The 13372-nt window shown below is 52.8% G+C and overlaps 1 long non-coding RNA gene across 1 annotated transcript in view; it reads right to left on the minus strand.

Annotated features, from left to right (window-relative positions):
* Positions 1-13372, minus strand: part of LOC128311080 (uncharacterized) — an 88582-nt gene that overhangs the window by 57520 nt on the left and 17690 nt on the right. The window contains exon 2 of the long non-coding RNA XR_008289019.1: positions 9811-9884. This is a non-coding gene — a long non-coding RNA (uncharacterized LOC128311080). The remainder of the gene's footprint in view (positions 1-9810; positions 9885-13372) is intronic.

A 13372-nucleotide genomic window follows, 5' to 3' on the forward strand; every position in this document is an offset into this window, starting at 1 on the left:
TAACTCGTGCCTGGAATGTCCCTTCTCCAGGCCTCTCTGCCTGGAGGGCTTTCCACCCATCCTTGGAGACAACCGAGCCGCCCCTCTGGGGAGCCTCCCGGCCCTCTGTCCTCCTTTGAAATTCCCCGCCATCTCAGAAGAGGCTGTCATCCAGACCCTGTGCCCCAGACGCCCCTCCCTGGGACACCTCTGCTCTCTACGAGAGAACCTGCGAGGACAGGGACTTGCTGTGTTCGTGTGTGGGCCTCTCGCTGTGCAGTTCAGGGTCTAGGACACAACGGCCTCACAGGATCAGCAAAGAGACTTGTTAAACCAGGCCATGCAATCTCTGTTGCTAATACAGGAGTAAACCTCAGCCTGTCCCAAGTGATTGCAAATTCCAGATGAGAGAGTCTAGAAGCCTTAAAAACTTTTAGAACGCCCTTGGATGCACAGGCAATTGATTGGTCATCAAAGGTTTTAAAAACTGATGTCTTCCGGGTCTAGAGAGGCCACAGAGGTGGTTGTGCCCAGCTGCGGGGGCTCGCTGGGCTGTGGGGGGAGGCATAAGCAGGAAGATGAGGAGGATGTCTCTTGCAGACAGGGGGCCAGCAAGTCTATGAGGCCCCCTGATAACTGACGACCTTCCTGTGACATCCGATCCATTTAGAGAACCGGGAAAATGGAGTTAAGTTTACATGTTGGGGTTTCTCAAGGAGGGGCCATGCCCGCCCCATCTAGGGCCATGGGCCCCTTAGCTGGGGACTCCTTGCTCCAGGTGGCCGTGTCCAAGCCCAAGATGCTGTGCTATTTTGTGACGGTTCTGAGTTGCAGGCTCTCGGCTTCTGTCCTCTCTCCGTCTCTCTCCACTTGTCTGCCCCGCGGGGCCAGGCTTTCGATCCCAAAGCCCTGCAGACGCTTTTGGATGGCAGTGACCTCTTACACAGGTAGGTACCAAGGGGAGGTCCCCTTGAAGACACAGCTCCTGCCAACAGACTAAGCACCCCACCTACCAGCGTCCCAAACACTCCGCATGCCTTTGCTGTGTGTCTCGTGCCATTGGGGCGGGGAGAAGCCAGAGAACAGAACCCTCTGGTGCTTCTGCTCTTTCAGGAGCACATTTGCTTGCAGGAGTCAGAAGGAAGTGGTTGATGTGCTCCTATGGCACCTTACACATAGTAGGTGCACAGCAAGCACGTGTGGGTCTATCCCAGTAGGCTCTGGCCTATTATTTTATTATTTTATTTTCTATTATTTTAATTTCTATTATTTTAATTTAGTTTCATTTTTTGGCATCTTGGACATAATTCACCACGAGCTCTTTCCCTCTGATGCACTTTCTGACTCAGACACAACATTTGTAAACTCGAAAGACAGCCTGTCCGTGAAATTAATTAGAGCAAAAGTTAAGTACCAGCCACGAGGTGGTTTCTCCCATCACATCATTCTTAGAAGCCTGTCTGAATGAACTATTGCTTCCCTGCCCCCAAGAGGCCTGGACGGGGAGGGAGGGGAGCTTCCTGGATCTGGGTCTCCTCCTTCAGAATCACTGAACGCACCCCTGCAGGAGGGGCTACTGGCCTCGGCTTGTCCAGTTGGGCTCCCTACCCTCTGGCATCCTAGCACTGGATGAGGGAAGAAGACAGAGTGGTGTTAAAACAAACAAACAAACAAACAAACCAAGAAAACCCCCCTAAAACTAATAGGGGCACCTGGGTGGCTCAGTCGGTTAAGCGGCCAACTTCGGCTCAGGGCATGATCTCACCATTTGGGGGTTCGAGCCCTGTGTTGGGCTCTGTGCTGACGGCTCAGAGCCTGGAGCCTGTTCCGGATCCTGTGTCTCCCTCTCTCTCTGCCCCTTCCCTTGCTCGCACTCTGTCTCTCCCTCTCTCTCAAAAGAAACATTAAAAAAACATTTAATAAAAAAACCGAATAAATGCCATCATAAAGAATATTTAATCAATCCACTGGAAGGAGTATTCTTTGAAAAGCCCATGCCACATTTTTTGGTATAGAAATAGATCCTCCTAATTACGAATGAAACAGATCTCTTTTGATTTACTGCTTATAGCTGATTCCAATAAAATCTAATTCACCTAAAAGTACTCGTATAATATTTGACTTTTAGTTCATGCCATCTCACACTGGAAGGGCTTTGTCTGGCAAATCTGCATGGTTTAATCTCCCTTCTTGTCCTTCGTTCCGTTGGGGTCTCTGGACAGGGGGGTTGGAAGGCAAGTCAGGCTTGGTCCCGGGTTGTTAAGAGCGGGGACAGAGAGCTTAGAATGACATGGCTAAGGTCATCGACTGGGGCCCACATGTCCTGCCTCCACGCTTATCGACAGCTGCTCTAGGCCAGGAGAGGACAATACTCTTTAACATACGTGTGGCCTCTTCCTGACCCCCCCACGGGACGAGTCCCCCCCAGACTCCTGCTGAACCTGAGGTGGTTCTCAGGGTGAAACCCGCCTGTTCCTGCCCAAGGCCCGGGAAGCTTCGGTTACTGTCTGCAGGGGCTTCTGGTAACATAGCACAGAACAGGGCGTCGATGCAGAGGGAACCGCGGACACCACGTCCGGACTTTTCCGGCTGTGATCCTTCCCAGGGTTTCACGGGTACAGACGGCTGTAGCTTTTTACATTCACGCTTTCACCTTGGGGGCTGATTCTCCTTCCCCGTTCAGACTCACTAGCAAAACTACGTGTTTCTGCTTAAAGAATGACAGAGGGTCACATTGGAAAGTGCCTTCAAGACTGTCTAGACCAACCCTCTAATTCTACAGACAAGGAAACCGAGAGGGCGTTGGGCCCCAGGCAGGATTTCAGATGAGGGCCTGACGCCACCCGGAACAGGGGCTTTTCGGCCCATAGTGCTACCCACCCCGCACAGCTCTGTGGTGGCCACCCCTGCCCGCCCCCAAGGGGGCTGGAGGCGCTCTCCACCCCCTCCCGGCGGGCGCCCCCCCAAGCATGAGGCTGTTTGCCTGGCTGAAAGGACATGTACTTCTAGAAGTTTCTGAAACCGGAGCATTAAACAACCCCCCTGACGTTGCGTATGCGGCTTTTTCCTTCCCTGGTTTGGGCTGAATAACCACTTTCCCTCCCCGAGATGCTTGATAATCCAGCAGCATTAAAAGGTTGGGAACTTGGGGTGACCTTTTCCTTTTGCCAAAGGAAATAAAACCACTTTTGAGCATTTTCAGCATAAAAAGACAATCTCAAAATCACTACCCCGAGACTCACTTGGGCGAGGGGACAGGCTGGGAGAACCTTCTTAATCTGCCCGCCATGCATCACACTGATTTAGTAGGCAACAAATGTCAGGAGAAATTAGAAAGGGGGTAATAGCTCAAAGAAATTAAAGAAGGTTGACCAGCCTTCAGCGGTGTCGCATGGGGCCGACTTCTGTATTCACGGTGGTTTCTGGTTCTTTATTTCCTTTTAATCTCTAGCCTCTGCCGCCGTCCAGAACAATCCCTTACGTTCACGAAGCCCGTGCTCATTTACCAGGTGCTTTCCCGGGCGCTCGCTTCCAGGCGGCGTGTGCCTGCCCGTGTGCATTTGCATCAGGCCGTTTGCCACGAATGTCTTGCTTTCTTCTTGCCTTCGTTAGGCCATTGTTGTGGTCAGACATTTTTCACGCTTTGGATTCTTTCCCTGGCCCACAAAACAATATGCTGGCATCGCTAGGGAGAAGCTATTGTCTCTGCCAGATCTGATGGGGGCTGGGGGGCTCCGCAGCCCCCGCCCCGGCCCTGGGAAGGCACGGCGGCCTCAGACCAGCGGCCAAGGCGTGGGGGCTCCCTTCCTCGCAGGCTGGCATCTGCTGGTCACTGTGGAGCGAGGTGGACGGGCTGAGGCCAGAGGGATGGTCACCGTGCTACAGAGGAGGAAGCCGCGACCTCGATCCGATGTGGTCCGCCCCTGCCCCAGAGCCATGGCCGTGGACACTGGTCCCTGTGCTCTATATGCCCGCTTCACCCTCTGGTTGCTCTGGGGCGCGGTTCCCCATTCCAGAGTCTTCTCTTTTCAGGGGAGTTTGAAATCATTTGGTTTGAGGCTTTCCTCTTCCCTGGCCCCCACCCACAGGAGTCTGAGTGGCTCACCTTATGCATCTTACGCAGCACTTGCCTAGTGCGCAGCCCTGGAAGCTGTCCTTGCACCCTGGGGCGCCTGCTCTACTGGCCTCCAGGGTCCCTTGCTCCCTGATCTGCCCCCCTTCCTATCCTTCCCTGGAGGCCCCTTTGCACCCTCCTGCCAGGGACCTCTTTCATGCCCCTCTGCCTCTCTTTCCTCATGCCCTGCTCCCTCCCCTGGAAGGCCGGATGGGACCCTGAGCCAGGCCGGCCTGAGAGGTCACCCTGTTTCACAGAAGGCTGTGCATCCCCCTTTCCCCAGGCAGCCTGGAGAAGCATCCTCTTGCTGCCGGGCCTCCCCCTTCCTGGCTTGCTTTCTGGTCTTCTTCTTCCCAGGCACCCCCCTGGCCAGCTCCTCCGTGCGGGTGCCATCTTAGGTGCCGGGAACGTGGCCGTGCCCACAACACAACCTCTGCTCTTAGGGTGCCGGGATCCCAATGTCGGCTCCCAGGGGTACAGGGAGAACCTGCATGCCTCGTGCCCTGTTCCCCTGCCGGGGACCCTCCCGTGGCCGCGTCCCCTCTGGTTTGGGAGTAGCCCCGGATGGATATTTTTAGAAGACTGCTAGAGACCTTGCCGACCATCAGATCGATGTGGGCTGTGTGGGTGGCTAGAGCAGAGAGGGGGCTTGGCCCTATGGCCCCCATCCCCGAGCCCCAAGGCTGAGGCCCGCGTGCTGGCCCCCCTGCCTTGCAAGGTCTGCTTCGGCAAGGGATGCCCTGCCCTTGGGAGGCAGTGTCCACTTTTTCCTGGTCCTTTCCCCTCCCTCCTGCAGATTCCCCTGTGTGTCCCTCACGTGGCCCTGGCCTCCCGCTGGCTCTGGGAGCAGGCGTGTGTTGTTGGCGAGCCGCACAGGGATGGTGGTGGTGGCTCTCCGCTGCTTGCCTCACCCCTGCCACCAGGGCTCGGTGCTGTGGGACCGGCCGCCGTCCGACCAGGGCCATCGCAAAGAACCGAAAAGAGCAGGAGGAAGGGAAAAGAAGCTGGTGGAGGGGCTCCAGGTGGTGGCTACCTCCAGACACAGGCCACGCTGAACCCCCGGTCCCAGGAGCCATCACTGCCAGCCCGCTAGGCCTTCTGGAGAGGACAGTGCACAGCGGGAGGCAGATGGAGGCTGCCCTCTACCCGCCCGGGGCCCCAGCCCTTCAAGGTCTGGCCCAAGGGAAAACACTCATTCATCTCAACCCAGTTGCAGAGTCTGGGAAAGCGTGGGCCGTTGGGGCCCCCAAATCCCTGGGTTGGGAGCGGGTCTGTTGGTCTTTGTTCCCAGGGCCACCACAGCCTTCCTCCTCGCCCCATGCACGTGCCTCCCCGCCAAGTCCCACCCCCCCCCCCGCCCTGCCACCCCCTAGGCTTCCCTCTCTCTAGCCTGGGGTCCAGACCTGACCCCTTGAGATCAGGGGAGACAACAGAGCAAGCCCCCGGCCCAAGCTCAGCCACTGGTGGAAACCACGTGGCACTGGGTCCCTCTCTCCTCGCCTCGAGGTGGGGGGCAGGGTGGTCCCAGCTAAAATAGCTGCTGAAAGAAGAGGTCAAGGGGAAAGGCCTCTGTCATTGTGTCTTGCCAGGGGTTCCCCAAGACCCAGGATCCAGGAAGAGGGGGAGCCTCATCAGGGAGTTCCCATTCGGGGAAAAGGAACTCGGAGGAAGGACGATGAAGAAGCCGCTGGAGAAAGCAGGAAGCTGGCCATTAACAGGTGATGAGGAAGTTCGTTCAGGAGCAGTGGCAGTAGTAGTGAGAGAGTCTGAGAGGAAGCCGAGGAGCTGGGAGTCTCCCCCTGGCTCACGACCCCCTGGCTGAGGTAGAACTGGCCTGAAAAGCAGGGGTCCACAGTTACTATGCAGCCATGTGCCCCTGGGAGGAAGAACTGGGCCCTCGGGTCTTGGGAGCTGGGGCCAGGCCACGGGGAGAGCTCGCGTGGGAGTCAGATGCTGGGCTTGCACCTGCTCTTACTGAGAACACCCATCCTTCTGTCTCGCTGGTCCCTCTGTAGGACTGCAGGAGGTCACTTGTTCATCCTTGCTTTTGTCCAGGCCTTTGTCAGTTCACACGTGTCTCCTTTTGTCTGTCCAATGATTCATCATCTAACCATCTTTGATCTAGCCAACCACCTTCCTTCCATCTTTTCATGCCTCCTCTCTTCCATTGATCTAGCATCTCTGTAACCAACCACCCTTCCTTCCTTCTTCCCATCTACCCACCTATCTATCCATCTCCCATCCACGGGCCCACCCACCTGCCCTCCCACCTACCCACCAACCCACCAACATGTCTATTCATCCAACCATCCACCCACCCACCCGCCCACTCATCCATCCATCCATCCGTCCGTCCGTCCATCCATCCACTTATCCATCTATCCACCCACCTGCCCACCCACCCACCCGCCCACTCATCCATCCATCCATCCGTCCGTCCGTCCATCCATCCACTTATCCATCTATCCACCCACCTGCCCACCCATCCACTTATCCATCCATCCACCCATCCACCCACTTATCCATCCATCCACTTATCCATCCATCCACTTATTCATCCATCCATCCATCCATCCATCCATCCATCCATCCATCCACTTATCCATCCATCCACTTATTCATCCATCCATCCATCCATCCATCCATCCACTTATCCATCCATCCACCCACCCATCCATTTATCCATCCATCCATCCATCCATCCATCCATCCATCCATCATCCATCCATCTACCCACCCACCCACCTACCCATACACCCATTCACTTCCCTGCCTGCCACCTTCTTGCTCATCCATAGGATTCCCAGTAGATTATAGATAATAACATGTACGCTGTATTTTCTCATTTCCAGTGCTGTTTGGCATCCACTCCAACATTTTGTCCTTATAGCCACCCCATGGCATAGTCAGATCGGGGCTCATCATCCCCTTTAGCAGGTGAGGAGCCTATGGCTTAGAAATTGAACAACTTGCTTCGTTTCAAGCAGTAAAGATTAGAACCGGGTACCATTCTACCACGCCAGTCTGCGTCTGACCTGCCTTTGGGTGAAACCCTGGAGGTTTTGTGGTTGGGTTAGTTATGAGGTTTGACCATGAGCAACCAGTCCCCTTGGAGGTGGAAATGAAGGTGTTGAGAGAAAGAAGCCTAGCGTTTGCTCAGAGGTCCGTCCCTGAATGCCCGAGCGGCTTCCTTCCGTGTTCTTTGCAGATACAGGTTTTGGGAAAGTGAATCTGTGTGTTGTCCTCAACTCTCCCACCTGTCAACCAGCCTGGTGTGCCATGTGTATGAACTCACGCTCCTGGCGGAGGCACTCAGCTTCGCCATCATCCTCTTTGGCTCCTGGGCCTTTGGGGTGAGCCAGCAAGCCCGGGGCCCGCACATTTCTCCCCAGACCACTGAGCTCAGCACTTTGGCTTTCTGGGAACAAGTGCCCGGAACTCTGGGTTCGTGGAGGTGCAATCTCGCTCTGTCCCTGGGGGCGGGGTGGCCATCAGTGATCTTTAATAACCGAGCGGATGGCAGTACAGCTTTGCCATTGGCTTTCTTAATAACAGGGAGTGGTCTGTCTGTCTGTCTGTCTCTCTCTCTCTCTCTCTCTCTCTCCAACCCCCTCCACCCCATCTCTCTTTCGAATAGTAATTCCACGGACTCCATTACCAAAATGGCTCTTGCCTTCCCTGCCCTGTCCAAGTTGCTATGTCGTCCTTTTATTGTTTCTCTGAAAAGCTCTTACTAATTAAGGTGAAACCCAGACACAGACGGGGCTGGGGCTGAACTGTGAGGCACCTTAGCTGAGTTGGCCACGTGGGCTTCTTTAGGGGCCCCACAGCTGCCACCTCCTCTTGGTCCAGGGTTTCTGGCCTCCCTTGAGAACCCGTCCGAGCCTGGGCACTCACCCCAAGAACCGGGGGTGTCGGCCGGCCAGAGCGGGGCTGGCGGAAGAGACCCGACTGCTTGCGGCACCCTCCAGGCTGCCTGTGCTCAGCGGCCAGAGGGCAAGGGGGCAGTGACAGTGACAGCAGAGTCCCCTCCAGCTTTGGATCTCGGGGGCTATGTCCTGCTGTGTGTCTTGGGGTTCAGGGAAGTGTCAGAGGCAGCCCAGCCCTCAAGGGACTGAACGCTGGACCGAGGAAAGGGGACACGTGTCTGGGAACAATAGTCCATGCTGGAGAGCATCCAGAGCCCCAGAACCATGAGGCCGGTCAGGGTCCTGGGGCACACAACGGCTGACCACTCTGCTTGGGGACAGGACGGGAAAGGTCAGGGGGTTTTCAGGAGTCAGGAGACACTAGAATAAGGCCTTAAGGGCCAAGTAAGAGGCAGAGAGAGTGCATGAGAGCAGGAGAGGGCACAAGCAATGGATCCCCCAAGGGTTTCCAGGGGGCAAGAGAGGGGCCCGTGCGTATGGAGACTAATAGGGGGAGACCAGAAGGAATTGGAGGCTAGTGGGGCCCCCAAAATCCAGGCTAAGAAGGTGACATCTCCTGAAGTGGCAGAGGGGTGTGAGAAGGGGAAGGGCTGGGGACAGGAAGTCACACTTGGCCATGTGTCCACTGCTAAGGCACGGCCCACCCCCTGAGCCATTTTTCTCACCCTGGTAGAAACACTTAGCCTGGCATGGCCGAGTCCCCTTGGAGGACAAGGTGCCCGAAGCAAGGGAGCTCATCTACTTCCGGGTTCCCCAACCTCAGCACCCACTTCTCACTCCTCCTCCTGCCCGGCGTCCCTGGGAGGTATCTGTCCAGATCACCATCGGTGGTTGTGAGGTGGCGAAGTGGAGAGGAAGGGGGTCCCCGGGGCTGGTGGCGAAGGGGGCTGGGCAGCCAGGCATCTGCTTCCCAGCCCGAAACCCTCGCCTCCCCAGCTACGGTCCTAGAGGTGGATTTAGCGCTCACGCAGCCTCTGAGCCTTTGTTCTCTCCTTTCCTCTCCCCAGATGTACCCTTCCCCTCTTCTCTCCCTGCCAGTCTCAAAAGAGAAGGGATTTCCCTTTGCCAAGTCTGGCCTCCTGGCATCTCCACTCATTTCTGCTGTTCTTGGTTCTGATACATGTCACCACCCAGGGAGGACAGAGCACAATGCGGCCAGCTTCCTGAAACGCCCCCGATCGTGCTCCTTTCTCCGTGGGCTCTCAGCGGCAGAGCCTGGCCCCCTTCTCGGATGCGGCCTATTACCCGCTGACCCGGCGATGCAGCCCCCATCCTGTGAGTGTCTCCCGGAGAAGCCCCCACGCATCAGTTCTCATGTGCGCATCTCTCTCTTCCAGATCCCTACAGATATTTACACTCCGTGAGGCCACGGCTGTGAAGACAGAACGAACCTGGCACAGGAAAGGGGAGTCACGTCAACGCAACAAGAGCACAAAGATGAACCCGGGTGACGAAAACAGAGGCGGCACCGGGTCCCGACGCAGGTTCCCCGCATCTCGCTTTGCCCCCAGCCCGCCGCGCAGTTTCCAGCAAATTGCGGATCCGAGGACATCATTCTTGCCAACGTCGCAAATCGCACCAGCCTGCCATCGGCCCTGCCCACTGAGCAGCCGTGGGCAGGCATCCCACATGATCCCATCCACACCAGCACCTTCCGGACCGGTCAGAGACAATCGGGCGCCACCCGGACCCTCGGCCCTGCCGTGACTCCCCAGCCGCGGGCGGGACGTCACAAGTGAGCATGAGAAGTTCTGAGCCCACGTGTCAACAATAATCGGAATGACTGACCTTGGAAGAGGGCCGTGTGGGTGTGAGACGCTGTGTCCGTCCGTCCATCCTTTCTTTCTCCTCTTCTCTTCCTGCTTTCAAAAAACAATGTCTATTTTGAGTCGATCCATCGTTTGCCAACCTTTCGCCACGATTGACTTTTTGGGATTAATTTGTTTTTGTTTTTAATTCTTTGAAAGTGTAATCGAGAAACATCGAGGAAAGCGTCTATACGTACCTGTACACAAACATACATAAAGTAAGTGCTACGCTTGATGTGTTTTCCACAAACAGAACACCCATCATAACCTGCACCCAGACCCAGAAACAGAAATGGGTCGTAGCCTGGAAGCCCCTCACGTCCCCCTCAGGGGCTACCCACCCCTCCCGGCAGAAGCCATGGCCCTGACTGCTAATGACACAGATTAGGGTTGCCTGCTTGAAAGAAAGAAAGAAAGAAAGAAAGAGAGAGAGAGAGAGAGAGAGAGAGAGAAAGAAAGAAAGAAAGAAAGAAAGAAAGAAAGAAAGAAATCAGTCACTATGGTTTGCTTTGTTTTATTTTGTGAGACAGAATGACATTTGTTTTCTTTTTAATTACATGGCTAGAAAGAACGTGTTTTAAAAGTGGACCTTCTGAGGGACAGACAATATGTTACTTGTCTCCAAAATACGTTGGCATTATGTTAACAGGCTTTTTATTATCTTTCTGCTTTGTGATTTTGTGTTTTGCGGCAGAGTTTTTGAGGAGTGAATTTGGAACATTAAAGGGGGTGGACGAGGGTGGGGGATGCTGGCTGAGGGTTGGACAGCAGTATGTATTCGTGATCGTTCTTTTATTGCGGCCAAATTTGAGTGCAGTAAATCCACAGATAAGTGTACAATTTAATGAGTTTTGAGCAACGGACATACCCATGCAACCACCACTCCCAGCAAGACAGAGAACATTTCTATTGTCCCAGAAAGTGCCCTCGTGGACCTTCCGGTCCATACCCACGGCAACCATTGTTCTCCTTGCGTAGATGCGTTCTCCCCGCTCACGAACCGCGTCCACGTGTAATCAGAGAATGGGTGCTCGTTAGCTTTTGAGATTCACCCATATTGTTGCCTGTGTCAGTTTATTCTTCTTTCCTACTCAGTGCTTCATTGTATAAATCCATACAATTGGTTCGTTCTGGTGTCAGTAGACGTTCTGGTCATGCCCATTTTTATGGACATGTGTTCTCTTTTCTCTTGAGTGAACGAAATGGTTTCGTGGCAGGAAGGTTGGGTGTTTAGCTTTTCATGAAGCTTCGATATAGTCTCCAAAGTGGGTGTGCCATCTTTCATCGCCGAGAGTTCTAGTTGCCCTACAACCTTGCCAGCAAAAGATAGGACTCATCTCTTGAATGTTGACCATTCTGATGGATGTGAGTGGTACCTCACTGTGCTTGTGTGTTTCCGTGGTGACTGATGACACTAAGCAGCTTTCCATGGGCTTGTCGTCCGTGTGTGCGTCTTCCTCGTGAAGGGTCGACTCAAGTCTTGCTCTGTGTTTGTTTCTTATTGAGTTTTCGGGATTCCTTCAATATTCTGGATACAGAAGTTCTTTATCAGACACATGTATGGCAAATATTTTCTTCTTATCTGTGACCTGCCTTTTTATGTACTCAATGTTGACTTTTGATGAGCAGAGGTATTTTTAATTTTGAAGAAGTCCGATTTGTCAATATTTCTTTTTTTTTTAATTTTTTTTCAACGTTTATTTATTTTTGGGACAGAGAGAGACACAGCATGAACGGGGGAGGGGCAGAGAGAGAGGGAGACACAGAATCGGAAACAGGCTCCAGGCTCCGAGCCATCAGGCCAGAGCCCGACGCGGGGCTCGAACTCCCGGACCGCGAGATCGTGACCTGGCTGAAGTCGGACGCTTAACCGACTGCGCCACCCAGGCGCCACGTCAATATTTCTTTTTTGTGGCTTTTTTGTCCCTCTTTCTGGGACCTAAGAAATCTGCCTGCCTCAAGTTTATGAAGGCACCCCTATATGTATTCTGCTAGAAACTTGATAGTTCTAGCTTGTGTATTTAGGTCTCTGATCTACCTGAAATTAAATTTTGTGTGTGATGTGAAGTGGAGGTCAAGGCTCATTTTTTCCCGTACGTTTTGCTACTTTTCCCAGTCCATTTGCTGCAAAAACATTTCTTTCTCACTGAAGGTGCCACTGCCTTGACACCTTTGTGAAAAATCAATTGACTGAATGCATATAAATCTATCTCTGGATTCTTCATTACGATCCATTGATCTATTTCTCTGATTCTGTCAATACCACACCATCTTGATTACAGGAGCTTTCGATGGGTTTCGAAAGCAGAAAGTGTGTGTTCTCCATCTTGGTTGTTTATTTTCATGACTGTTTTGGCTATTCTAGGTCCCTCGCGTCTCCCTTGAAATTGGAGAAACAATTTGTCAGTTCTACAAAAGGTCTCACTGATATTCAGATTGGAATTGTGTTGAAAGGATAAACACCCATAGTTTGGTTTGGAAGAAATCGCACCTTAGCAACACTGAGGCTCCAGGCCACCCCCATGATTTATCCATTTAGACCCTTCATTTCTCTTGGCATCGTTTCCTACTTTTTATTTCTTTTTATTTTTTAAAATATTTATTTTATTTTTGGGAGAGTGAAAGTGGAGGGGGGCAGAGAGACGGGGGCAGAGGCTCTGAAGTAGCCTCTGCGCTGACAGGATGATGGCAGTGAGCCTGACATGGGGCTCGAACTCACGGACCGCGAGATCGTGACCTGAGCCGAAGTCAGACGTTCAACTGACTGAGCCCCCCAGGTGCCCCTGTTTCTTACTTTTTAATATGCAGGTCGTGCACACCTTTAAAATTATTGGGGCGCCTGGGTGGCGCAGTCGGTTAAGCGTCCGACTTCAGCCAGGTCACGATCTCGCGGTCCGGGAGTTCGAGCCCCGCGTCGGGCTCTGGGCTGATGGCTCAGAGCCTGGAGCCTGTTTCCAATTCTGTGTCTCCCTCTCTCTCTCTGCCCCTCCCCCGTTCATGCTCTGTCTCTCTCTCTCCCAAAAATAAACGTTGAGAAAAAAAAAAAGTTAGAAAAAAAATAAATAAAATTCTTCTTAAGTGTTTCATGTTTTTTGGTGCTATTATCAAGGGAATCGTTTCAAAATTTCATTTCCAACTAGTTGCTGCTAGAATAAAAAATAGAATTGATTTATATGTTTTATCCAATGACCTTATTAACAGTACTTATTGGTCGCAGTGGTTATTTTTCTATATTCTTTAAGATTTTCCTTGAGTTAGGGCATCTGTCTGCATGGTGAGGCTCGTGTTTTCTTTCTAATCTATACAACTTTTATTTTTATTGCTTTATTATAGTGGTGAGGGTGGACTTTCTTTTCTTGTTCCCAATTTTAGGGGAAAAGCCTTCGGTGTTTCAGAAACAAATAAGATGTCAACTAGGATTTATTTTCTTTTTTCTTTTCTTTCCTTCTTTTCCTTTTCTTTCTCTCTTTTCTTTTTTCTTTTCTTTCTTTCCCTTCCTTCCTTTCCTCTTTCTTTCTTTCTTTCTTTCTTTCTTTCTTTCT

The sequence above is a fragment of the Acinonyx jubatus genome, chromosome A3, assembly GCF_027475565.1.
Source record: "Acinonyx jubatus isolate Ajub_Pintada_27869175 chromosome A3, VMU_Ajub_asm_v1.0, whole genome shotgun sequence".
Lineage (NCBI taxonomy): Eukaryota > Metazoa > Chordata > Mammalia > Carnivora > Felidae > Acinonyx > Acinonyx jubatus.